General features: G+C 40.5%; 1 pseudogene; it reads left to right on the top strand.

The window, feature by feature from the left end:
• The first annotated feature begins 1,288 nt into the window (after nt 1–1,288).
• On the top strand, nt 1,289–1,450 carry LOC130359870 (U2 spliceosomal RNA; annotated as a pseudogene).
• Nucleotides 1,451–9,388: the final 7,938 nt, after the last annotated feature.

The raw sequence follows: 9,388 nt of genomic DNA, 5'->3' as shown, positions 1-9,388 counted from the left end.
GGAATCACATAATAATGGTGTAGCAATACCATATCATAAGTCATTTATATATATATATATATATATATATATATATATATATATATATATATATATATATATATCTATATATCGTTTGGCCCAGTGAGCGCTAAACATTACAATTACGTCAGAGCCAGTCTTGCTTCACTGGGCATTTACAAAGCTTTGATAAGAAAATTCTATGAAAAAGTGGATCAGATTATGTAAAACTAATATCTCAGTTAATTGAAAGGAGAAATAAGGAAGAGGCTGAAAGCATGGTTATTGCATAAGAAGTCTTTAAAGGTCAAAACGTTTTCCATCTGGAGATTTTAATGCATTACTGGCATTAAAAACAACTTTTGACATTTTGACCAGACATGCCAAAAGTTGTTGATCACATCGGGCATCACTCCTGAGACCCGCTACAATTGTAAGTTATTAGCCGGGGAAGTGGTCGGCATTGCACCCTGGTGAAACTTGGTGTGATCAATAGTGTTGAGCGGCATAGGCCATATTCAAATTCGCAAATATATGGACGAATATTCATCATATATTTGCTAAATTCGCATATTCGTAATATTCGCGTTTTATTTTCGCATATGCGAAAATAAGCATATACAGAAATTTGCAAATGCAAATATATTTGCATATGCGAAAATTTGCGTATGCAAATTTTCACATGTGCGAAAATTCGCTCACCAGTCTCACACAGTAGTATTAGAGCCTTCTTTACACCACACAAGCTGGAAGCAGAGAGGGATGATCACTGTGATGTGTACTGTGGAAAAATAAAATAAAATTAATAATCGTAATTGTGAATATATAGTGCTATATTCGCGAATATTCATGAATTCGCGAATATGCGATATTCGCAAATAAAAATTCACATTGCGAATATTCGCGAGCAACACTATTGGAGACCACTGCACTAGCTCATTAGTTCCCTATACCGTTAAAGAAGGGAGTGCTCAATATTCACAAATATGCGCATATAAGAAGAGCAGAGAGGGATGCAGGGATCACTGTGATGTGTACTGTGAAAAAAAAGCTAATATTCGTAATTGCGAATATATAGTGCTATATTCGCAATATTCACGAATTCGCGAATATGCGATATTCGCGATTATAATTCGAATTGCGAAAATTCGCGAGCAACACTAGTGTTCAACAACTTTTGACATGTCTGATCAATATGTGTTGGTATGAAGAACAGGTAGCTCCAAGCAGTGGGGACCGCACCATCAAATTGGCAACACCAGGAGATAGACCTAAGGTTAATGTGTCTTCCGCTTCTCAGCCTTTTGGCTAAGATCAAGTGTAGTATCTGTTCTTATCAGTTTTCATGCCGGTGGCAAACTACGCCGGTATGGGTGCTGCATGGAGGGTGCAGGTTTACCGGGGCTGGTTCTGAGGAATCAGCTCGACGGCTGCCCCGATGTGACCTTTTCCCTCCGGGTCTCGCCATGAGGCTGAGAGGGTCTAGAGCCGAGGTACTTTTGTGCCTCGGGGAGTGGTGACCCCGAGGTGCCGAAACTCACTGGGAATACTGGCTCACTGAGTTGAAGCACGGGCACCATAATCTCTTCACCTTGTGGCACTCACCTCTTGATTCCTGGCCTTCTGGCTAGGATCAGAGAAATTTTTATAGATCCGGGCAGTATATCTGCACACATTCACTTATTTATTTCTTTTTGTCTCACTGTGTCATTTTTTGCGTGTTGTGTGTTCACAGGATTTGTCAGGATGCGGTAGCCCTTCTGGGTGTCCCTCCTGGCAGTCTAGGGGAGGTGTATGTGGCCATTAGGTTCCGCACCTCCCTGCAAACACCTGCTTTGGCAGGGTACCTACCGTTATCGTCTCTGCGGGCAGATACCTTGGCCAAGGGGGATGCCGGGAGCATTTGTGGTCCCCCTACTAGCTTCGGTGAAAAGGGACATCGAACCTGGAACCTTACATACATACATATAGAGATAGGAGCAGCAGTATACATATAGAGATAGGAAGGGTCTGTGAGCTGCTAGGAAAGATATGACAGGTGACAATGTCATCCTGTTGTTCCAGGAAGTCCGCTGATCCAGGACTGACCACTTCCTCTGACACATTAGGCACTGTGACTTTCTCTGGGTAAAAATGGTGATCACTTGACCCAGTTACAACTATAAAATGCATGGATTCAGCTGTGCTGGAATGAAACAAAGGGCACAGTAGGACGAGTGGTGGTGAGTGTGAATAATATGGACCAAAAAAAAAGCCAAAACCTAAGAACCCACTGCAGTAAAGTTGACATTATGTGCCAGATGGGCTTAATGAAATCTAAATGCAAATGAATTGGAAATATTATTTATATGTCTATATAATGCGCTCACCAGTCCTCAGCTCATCTGGGGGTAAGGCAGGAGCCAGACAGACCTCAATTTGAAGAACAAAAATTTTTAAGAACTTTAATCTTGTAGAGCATCGTACAGAAAAAAAACATACACATGTACTCAAACAATTTAAGACACTTTAGCAATTTAAGATAAAGAAAAACCTGCATGGTAGATAAGTAAATTCTTTCTCTGACCTAATGCGCCACATTAAAATGTATTCGGGTAGAAGAGATAGAATGTAAATTGACTGAAAAATCTTTCCTAGATAACTTGTGTTTACTTAATCCCAACCACCCATAGTGCGATGTCAAAATATGCCATGTTATTCTTTTATAAAAAGGAAAATCTGTCAACACGGTAAGAAAGCCAGAACGATGGGATTGTTATAATGGTATTAAAAGGGGAGGATTTTTCTTAAATTGTCTTAAGACGATGCATCATTTTCACATTATTTGGATATGTATAATAGTCGTATTAGGGAGGTTGTTTGGCTTAATGAATCAAAGAGGGTTCCACAATGAGCTGATAACAAAGAAGGCGATTTATCAAGCTCCGGAGTAGATTTTTTTGCGTAAAAAAGTCGCACGTACTTCAGCACGTGCAACTTTTCTTACATGCTGCAACTTTTAGATTTTTGCTTATTCCAAAGCACATTCCTGAAATCAGCTCACATAGTAATTATTTACATTTTTTTTAACTTTGCAGTGTTCTTGTATTTATCAAATGCGATAGTCGCTATTTATGAAGAAAAAAAGTTCCATTCCATTCAAATCTCCATTCAAAAGTCGCCTATGTATTCCAGGTCCAACCTGGCTTACAGAAAGTTCATACGTCTGCAGAAAAGGACATTAACACCAACTTTACCAACTGTTCTTGTTCTGCATCATGAAACAAAGCTAATACATTAAGGTTAATGTTAATTATAGAAAAATTTTATTATATGACTAATAACTCTATTAATTTTAAGGTTGAAAACACACACTGCACACATTGTAATTTTTAGGACACGTACATGCTGGCGTACCCACTAAATGTTAAAATTAATGTCGTCAGACGCCACTACCACAATGGTTTTCCATTCGTGTCAGTCCCTGGAATTGCCGTGTGGCTTACATCAGGTCCAGCACAGTCTGGACCAGCAGCACTCAGCGCCTGCCAGCACCCAAAGGTCAGCTCATGCACCACTGAGCACCACTATCGCAACGAGAGGAGACGGCATCTGGAGCTGGTAATATAGAGCACTATGACATAGCGGTAATATCATTATAGGAATACTATCCATGACAGCTTATAGACATTAAAGCATTGTTTCACTATCATTGTTTCACTACTGCTATAGCATTTTGATTGAACTCCATATTATCATTGCTGGACTATCAGATGGTAATGCTAATGTAATACTCCACTACTCTGTATGTTTTAATTTCTTTGTTTATGCATTTTATTCATAATCCTCCCACAAGGGCCCTGTGAGGGTAATTCTATGCACTATATGTATTATTATTTTTTATTTATTTTTTAATAAAAAGAACATTTTTATTTGAAGCACGGTCTTATTTTAATAGTAACTAGCTGAGTACCCGGCGTTGCCCGGTTTTTCCTTCATAATCCTTGTTGGGGAGGAAAATAAACAAAGGAGGAAGCTTTTGACTTCATATCCAGTCCTGATATATTGTTATCATATCCCAACCCCATATCCCGACTTCCTATCCTGTCCTCCTATACTGTTCTCCTTTCCCGTCCTCCTATCTCGACCTCCTATCTCGACCTCCTATCTAGACCTCCTATCCCGAACTCCTATCCCGTCCTCCTATCCCATCCTCCTATCCCGTCCTCCTTTCCCGTCCTCATATCTAGACCTCCTATCTCAACCTCCTATCCCGACCTCCTATCCAGACCTCCTATCCCGTCCTCCTATCCCGACCTCCTATCCCATCATCCTTTCCCATCCTCCTATCCCGACCTCCTATCTTGACCTCCTATCCCAACCTCCTATCGCGACCTCCTATCCCGACGTCCTATCCCAACCTCATATCTCGTCCTCATATCCCGACCTCCTATCTCGACCTCCTATCCCGACCTCCCATCCCGTCCTCATATCCCGACCCGTAACATGTGTACCAGGTATTGAAATATCTCCAGCCGTATGGAAGTTATATGGGAACATACATTTCCCATTGATTTGCATAGGACTTTAAACAAAAAACCCGACCCTCACAAATGGGGGTAGTTAAGGGTTAAATTAACTATTCTATATTTTAAGTGGACATATAAGTAACATGTGACCAAGTATTATCGAAATATCTCCAGCCGTTTGGAAGTTATGCAGTAACATATATTTCCCATTAATTTGTATGGGACTTTAAACATAAGCGACGCCCCTGGCAAATGGGGGTGAGTAAGGGTTAAATTACCTACGCTGTTTGTTGTTGACATATAAGTAACATGTGCGCCAAGTTTCATTTTAATATTTTTAGCCGTTTGAAAGTTTTTGTGGAACATACATACATACAAACATACACAAACATACACAAACATACATACACATACACATACACGTTGAGTTTTATATATATAGATTACCATTCATTACTATATAATCACTTTCCTTGAGGTTGGACGATTTTTCTTTTCAGCGATATATATACAACTTGGATAAAGGTGTTTGCCCATTATACCTCGGCTAGTGTTTAATTGTGAGCTGCACCAGCTTTTCAATTAGTGTATTTTTACATCAGTCATTTTACTCAAAAAACCAGGGCGAAACGGAAAAAAAAAATCATTGTGCAACAAAAATGAAGAAAAAATGCCATTTTATAAATTTGGGGGGCTTCCATTTCTACACAGTGCATTTTTTAATAAAAATGACACCTTATCTTTATTCTGTAGGTCCATACAGTTAAAATGATACCCTACTTATATAGGTTTGATTTTGTCGTGCTTCTGGAAAAAAATCATAACTACATGCAGGAAAATGTATATGTTTAAAAATGTCATCTTCTGATCCCTATAACTTTTTTATTTTTCTGTATATGGCGGTATGGGGTCTCATTTTTTTGTACCGTGATCTGAAGTTTTTATCAGCACCATTTTTGTTTTGATTGGACTTTTGTAAATTTTTTTATGCTGTAAAAAGTGACCAAAAATACGCAATTTTGTACTTTGGAATTTTTTTACGTGTACGCCATTGATTGTGGGGTTTAATTAATGATATATTTTTAGTTCGGACATTCATGCATGCGGCGATACCGACACATATGTTTATATTTATTTTTATTTACATAGTTTTTTTTTAATGGGAAAAGGGATGATTCTGACTTTTATTAGGGAAGGGGTTAAATCCCATTTATTAACAGTTTATTTTCATAGGGGGCTATAACATTGCACACACTGATTTCTTAAACTGATCACTGCCAGGCAATAGCCTGGCATTGATCAATGTTGTTGCTGCTCGACTGCTCCAGCCTGAATCTCAGGCAAGAAGCAGTCATTCGGTGATCGGACATGCACAAGGTGGGAAGGGATCCTCCTGCTGCTGTCCTGCAAGCTGTTCGGGACGCCGCAATTTCACCGCTGCGGTCCTGAACAGCACCACTGAGCTAACAGGTAATGTTTACTTTCACTTTAGATGCGGCGATCAACTTTGATTGCCGTGTCTAAAAGGTTAATACCGGGCATCACCATGATTGGTGATGTCCGGTATTAGCCACGGCTCCCGGCCGTTGATGGCGGCCTGGACCGACGCTATATGACGCGGTATGCATATGTCCTGTAGCGGGAAGGGATAAATGAGACGTTGATGTATTTTTCCTATTTTAATAAGAATAAAAAAGTTTTGCCTTTCACTTTCGGGAGCTGGAACGTTCTTCTTCGATATTTTTGACGGTCCAGCATTCAGTAGAAGAGTCAACATTGATGGCAGATGGTTTCCTGCAAGTACAGACTGACATAAACCCTTCCAGCAGGCCATGACAGTGTTTGTGGATGGGATGTCATGTGGTAGACCAAAAATGAAATAAGGAGTCATGCTGTGGACTAGAAATTAGAGGGGACCCATGCTATGGTGTAGAAATTAGTTAACAAGCTATGTTGGCAACAAGGAATGAGTTGAGGAGCCATGCTGTGGACTAGGAATAATATGGGGAACCATGCTGGAGTCATGAATAAGATGGGAAGCCATATTGAGGATTAGGGAAAAGAAGGGAGTCAGCCTGTGGGCCAAAAATGAGATAAAGAGCCAGACTACGAGCCAAGAATGAGATTGGTAGCTTTCCTGGGAACAGTGAATGAGAGGGCATACCCTGCTGAAGACCAGTACTTCAACACGATAAAAGACGGTTATTTTCGGCTCACTATTATTTGTTTTTATTTGTGTGCTGTATGTGCTTGTTGACTTAGGTAGACCCCCTGGTGATAGTTGTCCCCTGTAGATAGACCCCTCCAGAGATAGTTGCCCCTTGTAGTTAGACCCCTTGGAGATAGTCATCCCCTCTAGGTAGATCCTCAAGAGATGTTGCTCTCTGTAGGTAGGCCACGCCACCTTAGCACAACACAGGCTACAGCACAACAGACATTAACTGTTCTGTCGACCTGAGGAAGGCACATGCTAGTGCCGAAACACTTTGTCCTATTGCTTTGAATCTTAATAAACTGTCCTGTGCTACAGTGGCATCCTGAATCCTTTCTCCTTTTCCCTATCAGCAGTAGCGCTCGTATATAACCCCCTTTTTCTGTTCTTATCCGTCTTCACTATTTCCGTACCCGTTGTGGTCACGGACAGGGGTTTCGAGCTGCACAACTGCCCCGACCGCCCCCTCTTCACCCTCCCTCAAGGTGAGGTGCGGTTGTCGTTGATAACCTCAGCGTGACACCACATCCCTTTGGGTGCATTGGTCCTCCGCCGTCCTATACACGAAAGAGCGCCCCCACCTTTTTGCATTTCCTTCTTACGCTCTCTGTAGGTAGACATCCTTAGAAATACCGCCCCTTGTAGGTAGACTTCCTGGAGATAGTTTCCCCCTGTATGTAGACTCTCTGGAGATAGTTGACCTCAGTAGGTAGACCTCCTAAAGATATCTGCCCCCTGTAGGTAGACCCCTGTAGATAGATCCCCTGGAGACCCTGCAGACACAGATGATATCACCAGCTCCTTTACACCTTACTACACCTTTCCCTTTATCTGTATCCTAGAAGCACAGATGAAGTTTGTAGTTGTTTTGTGTACAGGGGGGACAGGAGAGTATACTAATATGTTACCTATAGCTAAAAGCGCCCCTGCTCACAGCATGCTGCAACAGATAAAATATTAGTCTGGACGAACTACAGTAAAAAATAAAAATCTTGGAAAGTTCAATCCAATGTTGTATTATGCAGGTTTCCCTCCCTAGAGTATATCCATAATATAGTGCTGTATAGATGAACCATAAAGAGGCACTTAGGTATCCATAACCCATGAGCCACCATGGAAGCACCACTGTATTTTCGAGAGTTAAATACAATGTGCAATTTTGTACGTAGAAGTGCCGGGCTATAAAACCCTCAGTTATTAGACGCTGATTAGATTTTCAGATAAAACTTAATTCACTTTTTACACAGAAAATGATTTTGTCAGCTTCTTTGGAAACCTGTTTATGATCCTGGATCCGATTCCTCTAATGAAGATTAATCATGTGGTAACTCTAACATTACAAATCCACCTACCATATGCCTGGAGAACCCAACTCAGGAAAAACCCAAATTGGTATAAATGCCGTAATTTAGAAGCTATTATGATTTTATTTGTCAGATTTATTAGACTGTTCAGCCTTGATGACTGGGAATTAATGTACATTTTACCCTGCACTCAGCATTAGGCAACATTTACAATACAGTATATTTACTATACAGAAAGGCATAAGAGTATGTGTTACCTAAACTGTATACAGTGCAATAATATTTGCTACAATTTTTCATCAGGATTTTTCAGAGTCTCATCAATCCTTTACCTTATATGTTTACTATGATATTAATGTTGTTTGTTAATGTGTATTTTTTATGCGCATACTGACATATGGTTCCATCTATTCCTGTGAGATGTCAGGTGTACTGGAATATATGAGAGCATCCGCAGGCTTAACTTGTAGCTTCTGGGTCCCAATGCAAAGTCTGTAAAAGCACCATATGTGCCATTTTTAACACTGGGGCACATGTGCTTTGGGGCCCCCTTAGGCAACAGGGCCCCAAAGCGACTGCTACCGCAGCACTCCCTAAAGTTATGTCACTGAGGGCATCAGTTGTTATTGTCCGGGAAATGAGTAAGGGTCAATAGATCCGAAACACGTTAGGTTTTTTTTTGGAGGTGCATTTCCCTTGGGTCTTCATCTGTCCTTTATGTCCTCGAGGTTGCTGTTTTTTTCTATGGATTTCGAAATACTTTAAAGAGTACCTGTCATCAAACCATATTTTTTAAACTAACGTATATATTTTTTTCTAACTACTTCTAACACCCCTTCTACCCTTAAAAAAATGAATTCCAAGCTTCAAAAAGCTGTATATCATACCTTACCCCTTGCTCATACCTTACCCCTTGCTCACATTGTGGGAGCTCCCAGCAGGACAAAGTGGGCGTTCCCCAGAAGGGAACTGATGCCTGCAAGAGCTGTGCCTCACCATGTCCCACAATGCAGTTCCTGAGTCTGATCTTCTGCCAGGCTGGGAGGAGACCAAACTACTTGTTTGACTTGTGGCAGGGAACAGAACAGAGCCACCTAATGGATGTTTTTTTTAATCACATTGAAAACATATAAAGGTTGAACATTTAACAGCAAGTAATTAGCAAAGTGTCTAATAATTACATGAGGAACAAAATATTAAAAGTTTAGTTTGGTGACAGGAACTCTTTAATAAAAAACATAAGTTATACTTTCATGTTAGTGCTGGCCCAAGTTCCCTTTTTTAGCTTTTTCAATATTTGAAGAGTTATTCATGTGAATTATCCCCTGTAATGATGATATCTGACTCCAATGCTGTCTTCCAGT

The sequence above is a fragment of the Hyla sarda genome, chromosome 2, assembly GCF_029499605.1.
Source record: "Hyla sarda isolate aHylSar1 chromosome 2, aHylSar1.hap1, whole genome shotgun sequence".
NCBI lineage: Eukaryota > Metazoa > Chordata > Amphibia > Anura > Hylidae > Hyla > Hyla sarda.
This window is presented reverse-complemented; position numbering and strand designations above follow the sequence as displayed.